The sequence below is a fragment of the Rhinopithecus roxellana genome, chromosome 16 (assembly GCF_007565055.1).
Source record: "Rhinopithecus roxellana isolate Shanxi Qingling chromosome 16, ASM756505v1, whole genome shotgun sequence".
Taxonomy (NCBI): Eukaryota; Metazoa; Chordata; class Mammalia; order Primates; family Cercopithecidae; genus Rhinopithecus; species Rhinopithecus roxellana.
In genome coordinates, this window is record NC_044564.1 from 44,212,601 (window position 1) to 44,226,060 (window position 13,460).

Here is a 13,460-nt window from a genome sequence, read left to right on the forward strand (position 1 = left end):
ACACTACTATTCTACATGGTGTCCTTCAGTATGTGGAGGCAGAGGGAGAAAACAGTTAACTGAAAAGTTTCGGGGTGATTAAGAGATGAATGGGGAAAACAGAATAGGTTTTAAGAGGCCTCTTGATGTCCTTTGAGAACCTCCATTTACAATTTGCTTGCAATCAATTACACTTTGTCAGATTACTGTTTCTTTGAATTTGCACTTGCTAGAGATTTGGCCTCATGGTGCTCTGGTTATATACAGGTTCTAACTATAACAGGTGAAGGGAGCAACACAAAAAACACATTTATGACATACAGCTTCCTAGAATGAAAGAAAATCTAAATGAACCTGGACAAAAAGCTATCCTGGTCCTCAGCATGAATCTTAAATGGCAATAATCACCGGTGAGATTTCTCTAAGCAGCATTTGGCATGCTTCTGAATCTATGACGGTAGCACCAATCTACACTGAGCATGGGAGTTTTCTGTTATAAAATTTGAAGTTTGCTACTCATATTCAATGTAAATTCCAAAGTTTCTTCCAGGATATTGATGTACACACTTTCTTTTAGGATATTGACGTACACACGTGAGTGTACATGTATGCACAAACACAGACACACTTGGGTCAGGAGAGATGGAATTCAATCTGTGAGACCTGATATGGCTCATTAAAGACAAGAACTGAACGAGTACAGAAATTGAGTTTATTCTGGCTATAGCAATGGGGAGCAATGGGGAGCACCTCAGATCTGAGGATCAGAGTGTCCCAGTAGGGTGGCTTTGTCTTACACCTTTATAGGTAGGTGTAGACAAGTTATAAGTGGAGTGGTTTACAGTCAGGATTGATTTTGCAATCAGGAGAAGTCTCAGTCAGTCAGCTTAAAAGAAAATGTTTATCTCTGTGCCTAGCTAGTTACAGGAGGACAAACAATCCATCTAATTATTCATAAGACGAAGCATGTGAAATTGGAGGGTGTGTATCTGTCCTTGTCACGGGTAAACAAGGGAGTCATCTTATTTGTCATGAGAAAGAGTCAAGAGTGGACAAGAAGCCTTATCTAAGTCACATGGGAAGGGTGGTTGGTGACAAGCTGTTTCCCAGAACAGAAAACTGTTACTGTTTTCAGAGCTCAGGTGAAATTCAACGCTGTCTACCACAGTGAACTGGGGAGGGAAAGAATTGGGCACCTGAGACTCTCACATTAAAAGCACAACTTCATGATATCACTGGTTTCTCAGTCTAGGTTGACTAATCATTATAAATAATACTCATCCGAGTTTAACACTTGTGCATTTTACCACTTGCAGAAGTTGGAAAAAAATTATCTAAAATTGTTTTCCCACTGCTCAGGATTAGAATAAATGTGACAAAAGCTGAGGGTATCTAACAGGCAAAAGGGCATATTACTGACCAAACTGTGTTATGAATGTCACGTGTCACACAGCAAAACAAAACAAACTTTTTAGTGAAGCAGCATGGTACAGAGGAAGGAACACAGATGAAGATGAATTTGAAACTCCAGAACAGGGACCTCAGAAATAACACCACATATCTACGACCATCTGATCTTTGGCAAACCTCACAAAACCAAGCAATGGGGGAAAAGATTCCCTGTTTAATAAATGGTGCTGGGAAACCTGGCTAGCCATATGCAGAAAACAGAAACTGGACCCCTTCCTTACATCTTATACAAAAATTAACTCAAGATGGATTAAAGGCTTAAATGTAAAACTCAAACCATAAAAACCCTAGAAGAAAACCAAGGCAATACCATTCAGGACATAGGCATGAGCAAAGAATTCATGACTAAAACACCAAAAGCAATTGCAACAAAAGCCAAAATTGACAAATGGGATCTAATTAAAGAGCTTCTGCACGGCAAAAGAAACTATCATCAGAGTGAACAGGCAACCTACAGAATGGGAGAAATTTTTGCAATCTACTCATTTGACTAAGGTGTAATATCCAGAATCTACAAGGAATTTAAACAACTTTATAGGTAAAAAACAACCCCATTGAAAAGTGGGCAAAGGATATGAACAGACTCTTCTCAAAAGAAGACATTTATGCGGCCAGCAAACATACGAAAAAAAGCTCATCATCACTGGTCATTAGAGAAATGCAAATCAAAACAACCATGAGATACCATCTCATGCCAGTTAGAATGGTGGTCATTAAAATGTCAGGAAACAACAGATGCCGGAGACGATGTGGAGAAACAGGAACGCTTTTACACTGTTGGTGGGAGTGTAAACTAGTTCAACCATTGTGGAAGATAGTGTGGCAATTCCTCAAGGATCTAGAACCAGAAACACCATTTGACCTAGCAACCCCATTACTGGGTATATACCCAAAAGATTATAATTCATTCTACTATAAAGACACACGTACACGTATGTTTATTGTAGCACTATTCACAATAGCAAAGACTTGGAACCAACCCAAATGCCCATCAATGATAGACTGGATACAGAAAATGTGACACATACACACCATGGAATACTATGCAGCCATAAAAAAGATGAGTTAATGTCCTTTTCAGGGACATGGATGAAGCTGGAAGCCATCATTCTCAGCAAACTAACGCAAGAACAGAAAACCAAACACCACATGTTCTCATTCATAAGTGGGAGTTGAACAATGAGAACACACGGACACAGGGAGGGGAACATCACACACTGAGGCCTGTCAGGAGGTGGGGGGCAAGGGGAGAGAGAGTATTAGGACAAATACCTAATGCATGTAGGGCTTAAAATCTAGATGACAGATTGATAGGTGCAGCAAACCACTATGACACATGTATACCTATGTAACAAACCTGCACATTCTGCACATGCATCCAAGAACTTAAAGTAAAATTTAAAAAATAAAGTTGAAATCCCAGATACATCATTTATTAGCAGTGTGACTTTGGTGATTTAACCACTTTATGCTTGATCTGGAAAAGAGTGAGGCTTACTTGGAAAGAATTCCGTGATTAGAGATCATGTATAGAAAGCCCTAGGTAAACTCTACCTGGAATGTGGCAGGTACTCAGTGATGGAGCCCCCATTTCCTTGCCAGGGCTGAGTGTTCCCACATTAAACTGGGGAGAGGTGTGTGTTTCATAAGTACATGAGTCGACGTATATTAAGTCAAACTTTCTCCAGCAAGTATAATTAAAGATGTAAAACTTGGGAACTATCACTGGTCATCTTTTGCCATTTGGAGAAAGCCAGTCTGGTCTGGGTATCATGAAGATACTCAGAGGAAAGTCAAAGAAGCATGAAGCTGATACCCAGAGTAAGAATCTTGAAAGTGTTCAAGTACCTGGTTCTACTTGTCACTCTCTCCAGTTTTGCTTGGCTATGTTGAAGGCCGAGTTTCTGTCACTTACATCCCACAATATGTTAATACAGCCAGCAATTGTTTTTATTCTATTAATACGCAGAATGCCATGAGTAAAACAGGGATAGTTGAAAATAAACATTCTCTTCCCAATATCATCTCCAAATTAATAACTTATTCACTAATTCTCTGCTTTAGATTGTCTAATAGAAATCTAAGAATATTAAATATAGACAACAAATATTTTTTCCAAAGATGCCTTTTTCCACTTATTTGGCATTACTTCATTGGAATTCATCTCCGAAGAGTTAGTTTTATCTTGACTATAGTTCTAATCTTCCCAGTGAAGCTTTCAATATAAACTAATGATTTTGATGTACATCCAACTCAAGCTGCATAATATACTGTTCTATATGCTGTTCCATCTGGGAAACACTTAGAGATAAAGGCAATAATCTGATTATTTGCTTCATACAAATTGCTGCTCTGAAAATTAGTTTTATAATGCAGAAAATAAGAGACTGTTTAATGCTTCTTATCAGGCTTAGCTTTTCAGATGTTCAAGGGACTTCGACTGAATATTGACAAGTAGCAAAACAATACAGTATATGCAGTAGAGAAATTTCAGACTGTACAAACCAAAATACATTTATTTTGCCAACCTGCATCCAGAGTTATTCTTAAGAGTTCCTTTCAGGGGCTTAGGAATCAAAAGAATCAGAGAGACAAGAGTGGGCACCTAACACCTTCTAGGAAATAATAAATTCTTTCTAATTATATATACTCTGGGTAGCAATAAACAGGCAAAGGCCAAACACACCTTCAACGGTAATGTGCTTCATGGACAGAATGTATTATGAGCTAAACCCACTGTAAAAAATTATAGCCTACACATGCAGAATTCCCAAAAGAACAACCACCACCACCAAACTGCAGATTTGTACCATTGTATCCCCTCTTATGCAGAATAAAATGCTCCTGAAATGAAATTGCTTCTGTCAGTGATGGTGCTTGGTGTTAAGAGTTTAAAGTTATCTGGGTTTGTACTTTTGGTTACCTTTTAAAAAAGATTTAACTAAAGCGTTTTACAAGCTTTAGAAAAATTATCAGAATATCAATTTATTTTATAGGTAAAATAAAACACATAAAACCAACACACATTACCTTCTTTGTCCAAAAGTAGTACTGCTTTCTTTCTTAACCAGAAGAAATCAAGCACAGGCATACTGTATTAGTCAGGGTTCTTCAGAGAAACAGAACCAATAAAAGAGAGAGACAGAGAGATTTATTTTAAGGAATTGACTCACACGATTGTGGAGACTGGTAAGTTCAAAATCACAGGGTGGGCCAGTGGAGTGGGAGATCCAGGGAGAGCAAAGGTTCAGCTCAAAGGTCATCAGGCTGGAAGAGTTGATGCTGCAGATGAAGTCTGAAGGCAGTTAGCTGGAGAATTCTGTTACTAATGGGAGAGTCAATCTTTTTGTTCTACTCAGGCTTTCAACTGATTGGATGAAGCCCACCCATAAAATGGAGGGCAATCTGCTTTACTTAACTCCACCGATTTAAATGTTAACCCCACCCAAAAACACCCTCACAGAAAGACCCACAATAATGGTTGACTCATAAAATTCACCATCACACACACACACACACACACACACACACACACACACACACATATATATATCATCACAAAGTCATGCTTCCCCCTACCTACCTAGAGGCCACCTGTGCAGTTCCCATTTACTATCAAGACTTCTTGCAGCATCTTTTGTTTGAGGTTATCCTCTGACCACACAAAGGAGGAAAGACACAGGCTGAAAGTACCAGGAAGTGAATGCTCCCAGACAACCCTTAACTAATGAGGGGTGCAATTTGGTGGATAACCTAAAATTCCTCGTCATTCAGAGTGACATTCAGAGACTCAGTCCAACCCATCTCTAAGGGGAGGATCCCTTCTCTGTCTCATTTCTCTACTCCCTTGCAGTGCCTTCTGGGACCACCTGCCAAAGAAACAGCCTGTACCTAAATTCTTGTTTCAGCATCCTGCTTTTGGGGAACCTAAACATATGTAATATACAAGCTGGTTGTTATTACTCCACATTGCTTCCCTCCCTTCCTATTATCCACTACTTGATTTCAGGCTCCAGTTCATACAAACAGAGCTTATGTCTATAATTTATTTTTTTTTAAGTTGATCTTTATTTGTACTGAGAAGAGAGAATCAGGAACAAGGGACTACCCCCTTTTTTATCCAAGGACTTCACTTTCAGCAGTGCATCCACAAAACGCACACACACAAATGTGGCAGTCTCAGTATAGAATAACAAGTAGATTCTTCCCATGAATATATAAAGACTACCCAACTCTCTCTGTAAAGCTGACTAAAGGCATTTCTAGACAGAAATGTTCAATTGATATTTATGAAAAACAGGTACGTGAATGAATGAATGAATAAATAACATTCAGACCAGGCGTGGTGGCTCACACCTGTAATCCCAGCACTTTGGGAAGCCGAGGTGGGCGGATCACACGAGGTCAGGAGTTCAAGACCAGCCTGACCAATATGGTAAAACCATGTCTCCACCAAAAATATAAAATTAGCCAAGTGTAGTGGTGCATGCCTGTAATACCAGCTACTCAGGAAGCTGAGGCAAGAGAATAGCTGGAACCCGAGAGGCGGAGGTCGCAGTGAGCCGGGATCAAGGCATTGCACTCCAGCCCGGGTGACAAGAGCAAAACTCTGTCTCAATAAATAAATAAATAACTTTTAGTTGTAGAATTGAACACAGGGTCACAGAAACAAGGGCTCTCCCCTGACAGGAATCAAAAAAATGCTATCTTACCGAGCGTAAGATCCAACTGAAAGTGCCTAGTTTCAGCTCCATCACTGTCAATGCAAAAACCCACAGAAAGTCACATTACTGCTGTGCCTTAAATTGAATCAAGAGTGTCAGACATTCCAGCATTAAGAGCTTTGGTCTACAAGTCAGGATGGCTGGATGGGAAATCAAACTCACCAGTAATTGACACTTGACATTTCTAAAGTCCAATCCTTATTGGAGTAAATGTAGGAATGATACTTATGGTTACCAGATTATTATCTGAAGGCAATAGTAACTTGGTCTTGAAAATGTGGCTAACTCGGTTCCATACTCAATGTAATTATCTAAGAGGGGCTCAGAAACCTAAGGGCTTTCAGCTACCTTTGCTTCCATTCTTTAAGGAAAGAGAATGATCCAAAACTATGGTCTAGGTACTTTTTTTTTAGTATTAGAAACCTTGGTCAAAATGAACTCTTAGGTGGAAATTCAATTTATGTAATGTCTTAATTTATTCAAAATGAACTCTTAGGTGGAAATTCAATTTATGTAATGTCTTAATTTATTCAGTCAACAAATATTTGTTGTGCGCCACTGTTCAAAGTACTGGGGATACAGCTGTGAACACGGTGGGCAAAAAGCCCAGACCTCATGGAACTTACACTTTAGAAGAAGGGGTGATGTGGTTGAAGGGGTCTATGTGAGCTGGCAAAGGCAAGGAGTCGAGCTCCTGGAGCTCTTTAGTATGCATAAGAACTACCTGGAACACTTGTGGAAGGGCAGGTCCCTACCCTTCCTGCCCGCAATCCCTCCAGACTCTGATTCTGTAGGTCTCCAGGAAGGAAATTCGGATTTTTAACAAGTACTCTAAAGTATTTGATGCGGGTGATACAGACCACACTGGAGAAACAGAGCCCTAGAGTTCCCAAGGCACAGTTTACAAACTACGTGTGTAGATTATCTCTTTAGGGATTGACCTTTCCGTCCTCTTTCTCAGGCAGTCATCAAGAAGCATGTGATGGATGTCCCCATTGAACTAGAACCTGAGAAAGGCATGAAGTTTCATTAGAGGTATTTTTTTGTGCCCAAATCAGAGTCAAATAAAAACAAAGTACTAAACTTCCAAAATTATCTTTGATTCCAAAAATACCCTTAACAGTAAACAGATGAAGAACTATTAGCTGCTCTTGAACCAAGTTCCTAGAGTGCTTGGCATATATCTCAGCACACCGACTTAGCCTAAGTGTCACAAGGATCTACTTCTGCCACTGTTACCTGTTCTTAAGTAGTTGCTCAAGAAAGGTGAGCACTGTGACTCATCTGAGTCTCTGTGTCCCTTTGTGCCACCACAGTATTTGTCATATGGGAGACAATATATGCTTGTGAAATCCTTGAATAAATGAGATAATGAATGAACAAGTGAATTAACAAATAATAAGCCAACCTCGCCTGTATTAGCTTGCAAATGAGGGGATCTCTCTTTCTACATTATGTCCAGCTTTCTTTCTAAGTCTCTGATTTTAATATTGAAAGAAGACAGGAATGAAATGGAAATCAGCCACTAATTGACTGCTGCCTCCAAAAATTGGCCCCCGCAAAAATTACAGAATGTTCTTCACTATGTGGCTTCATGATTTGTAAGTCCCGGAATTGGCTACATTTCAAATCATATCTGTAAAAATACATCTACTAAAAAGAAAGCTTGTTGTATGGCAGTTTATAAGAGTTTGCTGTTCCTCTAACACCAGAGTTACATAAAGTTTCCACAGCATACGCTATTTCCATTGCAAAAACTTTTAACCTTGAAGTTAATCCCTCCCCAAATTTGATGATGAAGATTGATGAAAATGACAGCAAAAGCCTCCAACTGTTTATTTAGGCATCACTGCCCTCTGCTGGATAGAATTAGAGGTTTCCACGTAAGTGTACTTAGTTTTCCAGAATTTCTGGATATAAACGGACTTTTAAAGTTATTCTTACCCAGTCAAATCCAGGGCTAAAACTGAGAATCAGTATTTGACTTTCTCCTTTTGCCTAAGGCTTCAATATGATTCAATACAACATTGTTACTGACCCTATCTTTATCCAAAAGTGTGATGTTTTGTTCATTGGGAACTTTTTTGCATTAATTTTTATTTTTAATATCGCAGTAAAATATTGTTTATCTTGATCGCTGAATCTTTTGAGACTCCCTTAAATTTTGTCCCTATAGCAAATGCCTCACTTGCCTTACCCTAATCCCAGCCCTGGTCAAACTGGCCCCTAAACTACTTTGTCCAGGAAGTTGACAGCCACATTTGAACACTTCAGGAACATCTTGCTTGACTTCTCTCCCTAGGCCTAGGCTCCCTAAACTAGGGTCCTGAAGAACCGTGTATCTCTCCTTGCATAATTGCTGGATAAATATCTGACTCCACTCTGGACTGAGCTCCACGAAGACAGGAGACTCGTGTGGAATTTTTTCTAAGCACAGGATTTTCAATATCAGTAGTTAGATAATAAATATAAGTTGAATGAAAGAATTACCAAATACCAGTGAAAGAAGGAAGATCTGTGTAGCAGCATTTTTCATACTTAGTCAGCTGTATTAGAGCAAAGTAATAATAACAGCAATAGCAAAAACAACTGCTATTTCCTGACCACTTACTGCATGGTGAACTTTGTGCTAAGTAACACATGGTCTCATTTAATCCACACAACAGTCTTGCGTGGCTTGGACTATTATTACCCCCATTTCAGCAGAGGAAGAATCTAAGGCTTAGAGAAATATAGAAACCAGAAACATTTCTTTCTGTAGCTTTCACATTGGTTCTAGAAATTTCCCTTGATAACACTTTTACATATCACACAAAATAATTCCATCAAACAAGACTATAAATAGACAATAACTAAAAAAAGGAAAAAATAATAATTCCAAATCCCCCCCATAAAGGATTATATACCTGTTACGTGAAAGGCTCTAGACTAAGATCTTCAGGGGATGAAAAGGAAAAGCAGAGCAAATTTCTCTCTGGGATCATCGGTTTAGGAAAATATAGAATATTTTAAAAATTAACTATGCAAATGCTAAAGTAAAAATATAAGGTCTAGTAGGGTCACCGTCATAAGAGAAGGAATAAATGTGAGAGAAAGATTATAATCTCGTTGGAGGGATCAGGAATCCCTTCATAGGAGGTGGCAGCATGTCAGCTAAGCTCTGAAGGAGAGATGAAATATTAACAGGTAGAATTAAAGGTAGGAGGAGGGAGAACAATTGAGAAAGAGGCAACAGTCCAAGGTAAACCACCTTTACAAAAATCATAACAACGAGAATTACAACAGTGAGAGAGATCTGATCTAACCAACTCTACCTTGCCTTTAATGTCCAAACTGCCCATGGTCATTCCTGAGTGTGGGCCAAGCTAATTTAGGGAGAAATTCAGTTTATAGCTTAATTAATAATAGCCTTTCCCCAAAACTACCACCTCTGTAAAACTAACTACAGGCCACCAGGTTAGGAGGATGAGAGGGGCCTCAATTCGTAGTTAAATGACTATCAGCCATTATTCTGGAAGTCATAAGATTTGCAACTTCCCCAAGTACTCCTGTAAATAACATCACTATTGCAGAATCTGAGATTGGCCTTTTGAGATGTCTTTTCAGACTTTTGCATTTCTGATGATGGGATGGTCCTACGGGGACCAGCGACTCCTCTGTAGCCCCCACCCCGAAGCAGACTCAGCGCTAGAGGATGGTTATCCACACCCCTATGACTGCATTACCAACCAGTCAGCAGCACTCATACCCTAGCCCCTGCCCACCAAACTATGGTTGAAAAATCCTAGCCTCCAAATTTTCAGGGAGGCTGATCTTAGTAATAATCAAACACCAGTCTGCCATCTAGCGGGCTCTGCACGTATTAAACTCTTTATTGCAATTCCCCTGTCTTGATAGCTCTATCTTAGTGGTGGGCAAGAAGATCACACTGAGGGGTTACACAAGCACAAGGAAAGAGGCAGGAGCTTGTGTGTGTGTGTGTGTGTGTGTGTGTGTGTGTGTGTGTGTGTGTGTGTATGGGAATGTTCCAGCTTGCCTGCAACACATGGCACACATAGAAAAGTAAAGGGACATGAGACAGGGATACAGACTGGAACATAGCACCGAGGCACTCCCACGCCAGGCCAAGGGACCCTTACATAAATATTTCCTACTAGAAGGAAAGAACGTTCTCAAGCAGGGAAGTGCTGTGAAGCTCAAACCTTCCTCCCCCACCAAAATCCATTGCCTTGGGCTGCTGGTAGTTCCTCTGGCTAATAAGGATACCTCATCCGAGCCATTTCCACTTCCAGGCTTTATCACCTGCTGAGGCCAGAAAGGCAGTGAAAGGGTCTGGAAGCATTGGTGGTCTAGGGAGGGCGGCCCCTGGTGGCCACTCAGCTAAGCAACGCGGTGACGGAGGCAGCAGAGAAGGCCCCACTGCCACGTGGGTCTGGGTTGGAATAACAGAGTAAATGGTGGGCAGCAACTTAGCCCTGGCATTATTGGTGAGGCTGGGACGTGGGCTCTCCAAGTCCCACTGTGGAGGAGCTGCTGGCAAACTACATGCACACCGTTGCTAATCGTAAAATCCTTGGAAGACCTTGATGTAGTTCTTGTGTTCAATCATGGCTCAGAAAGGAGCATTATTTAGTCAGTGAAAACCACAAAAACATTTTTTCTACAATCAGTAAACAAGTTGGAAATGATTCGAATAATTTGGTAAGTGATATGCACCAGAATTACTTACATCACTTGTTTTGTGACATAAAGTTTAGTTTAGAGAATCAGAAACACATTTCTGATTTTCTTTTTTTTTCTTTAACACTTCACAAACTTGCGTGTCATCCTCATGCAGGGACTGGGATAATGTTCTCTGTATCATTCCAATTTTGGTATGTGTGCCACCAAAGCGAGCACTGTCATTTTCTCATTCACTTATTTATCTATACAACCATAGCAGTTGTTGGGTGTTTTAAATATCTCTCAGGTTTGCAGCCATTCATTCACATAGAGACAGAAAGCTGTCATGAGGGCCTGGCAGCAAATGAGGGGACATGAAGACGTCCCTCCTACACAGTGACTGAGCTGACCTCCCTGCATTCAAGACCATTCCCACCCACCCTGCAGAGCTCTGTCCTATGACATCACCTGCTGACTCCCCTAAAATAGTACATTGATATAATGTAGATGTGGTTTACTTTTTCGTTCAGAGGTGGAGGACACTGTTACCAGAAGAGAACGGGTTTATTGCCTGATTAACTGGCCTAAACAGTGGGTGAGATGTATTCATCCATTTCTAATTAGTGAAAGCTGGCTTTGTGTCAAGCTCTGTGCTAGACTCTGGGACACAGTAAGAAGAGATGAGCAAGCAAAGGAGCCTCTGGAGGAAGGACACCAGCCCAGCCTTAGAGAGTAGGAAAAGCTTTTGGGAGAAAGTGGTGTTGACAACGCTGAGACCTGAGAAATGAGTAAACGTTAGCCAGGCTCTTCAGATGCTGGGGAGGAAACAGGGAAAAAGAGAAGAGAGGAGGCAGGGAGAAGGAGCAGAACACAACTGCAGGAAAAAACAGTAAGTTCTTAAAGACTTGCAAGAGAAAAAATGTAGTTCCTTGGGGAAAGTGGATGCTTCTTAAGCCTGGAGCCTGAGCACAAGGTGGGTGCTATAGTTTGGATGTTTGTTTGTCCTCTTCAAGCCTCATGTTGAAATTTAATCCCCAATGTGGCCATGCTGGGAGATGGGGCCTAATGGAAGATGTTTGGGTCATGGAGATGGATTCTGCATGAATACATTAATGCCCTCCATGGGGGGCGAGGGTGAGTTCTCACTCTATGAATTCCCTCAAACATTGGTTATTAAAAAGAGCTGGCACCTCCCACTTCTCTTGCTTGTCCCCTCTCAGCATGTGATATCTGCAACACCGACTCCCCTTCCCCTTACACCATGAGTGGAAGCAGCCTGTAGCCCTCACCCAATGCAGATGCCCAATCTTGAACTTTCCAGTCATTGGAATCATAAGCCAAATGATCCTTTTTTCTTTTTTTTTTTTTTCTTTTTTCTTTTTTTTTTTTTTTTTTTTTTTTTTGAGACGGAGTCTCGCGCTGTCGCCCAGGCTGGAGTGCAGTGGCAGGATCTCAGCTCACTGCAAGCTCCGCCTCCCGGGTTTACGCCATTCTCCTGCCTCAGCCTCCGAGTAGCTGGGACTACAGGCGCCCGCCACCTCGCCCGGCTAGTTTTTTGTATTTTTTTAGTAGAGACGGGGTTTCACCGTATTAGCCAGGATGGTCTCGATCTCCTGACCTCGTGATCCGCCCGTCTCGGCCTCCCAAAGTGCTGGGATTACAGGCTTGAGCCACCGCGCCCGGCCCTTTTTTCTTTATCAACTGCCCAGCTTCAGGTATTCATTTACAGCAACACAAAACAGAGTAAGACAGTGGGGAGCTGTGAGATGTAAGACTGGGACGACTAGCAAGGCCCAGGTCACAAAGGTCTTAATGAGCCACATGAACCGGACTGGGCTTTATTGTGAGAGTAATGGGAGGATGTTGAAAAGATTCAACAGAAGGGTAATGTAATCAGATTTGCATTGGAGACAGGGTACCCTAGCTGCAGTGTAGGGACTAGATGGGAGAGGGCTAGACTGGAAGCAGGGAAACAACAAGGATGCTTGCTGTGGTAAATCAGGTGAACAAAAGATGATGGTGTCAGAACTTAACTAATGACCATGGAGTTGAGAGAAGTGGGCATTTCACACACTATTTACTACACAGAATTAAAGATCTTGGTGACTGATGGATGGTTTTAAGAACTGAAACTTAGTGTCTCTCCCAACCCCTGACAAAATTTATATTTTGAACCCTTAACTTTTATGTGGTTATATTTGGAGTTAGGGCCTCTAAAGAAGCAATTAAGGTTAAATGAGGCCATAAATATGGGGCCCTGATCCAATAGGATGTGTCCTTCCTTATAAGAAGAGACACCAGAGAACTTGCTCCCTCTCTCTCTCTCTCTTTCTCTCTGCCTGCCATGTAATGACACATTAAAAAGGTGGCCATCTGCAAACCAGGAAAAAAACTCTCACCAAAAACTAAATTTACCAGCACATTCATCTTAGACTTTCAAGCTTTCAGAACTGTGAGAAAATAAATTTCTGTTGTTTAAGTCACCTAGCCCATGATACTCTGTCATAGCAGCCTAAGCAGACTAATACAGATGGGGGTTCACAGACAGAAAGGAGTCAAATGGGACCTCCAGGGTTCTAGCTTGGCTAAGATGCAACCTGGAATACCAGCACTGATAGGTATACA

At 41.0% G+C, this 13,460-nt stretch overlaps 1 non-coding gene across 1 annotated transcript; it reads right to left on the bottom strand.

The window, feature by feature from the left end:
- Nucleotides 1–10,965: 10,965 nt before the first annotated feature.
- Nucleotides 10,966–11,072, bottom strand: LOC115894050. The gene has a single exon (XR_004054106.1). It is a non-coding gene; the product is annotated as a U6 spliceosomal RNA (small nuclear RNA).
- Nucleotides 11,073–13,460: the final 2,388 nt, after the last annotated feature.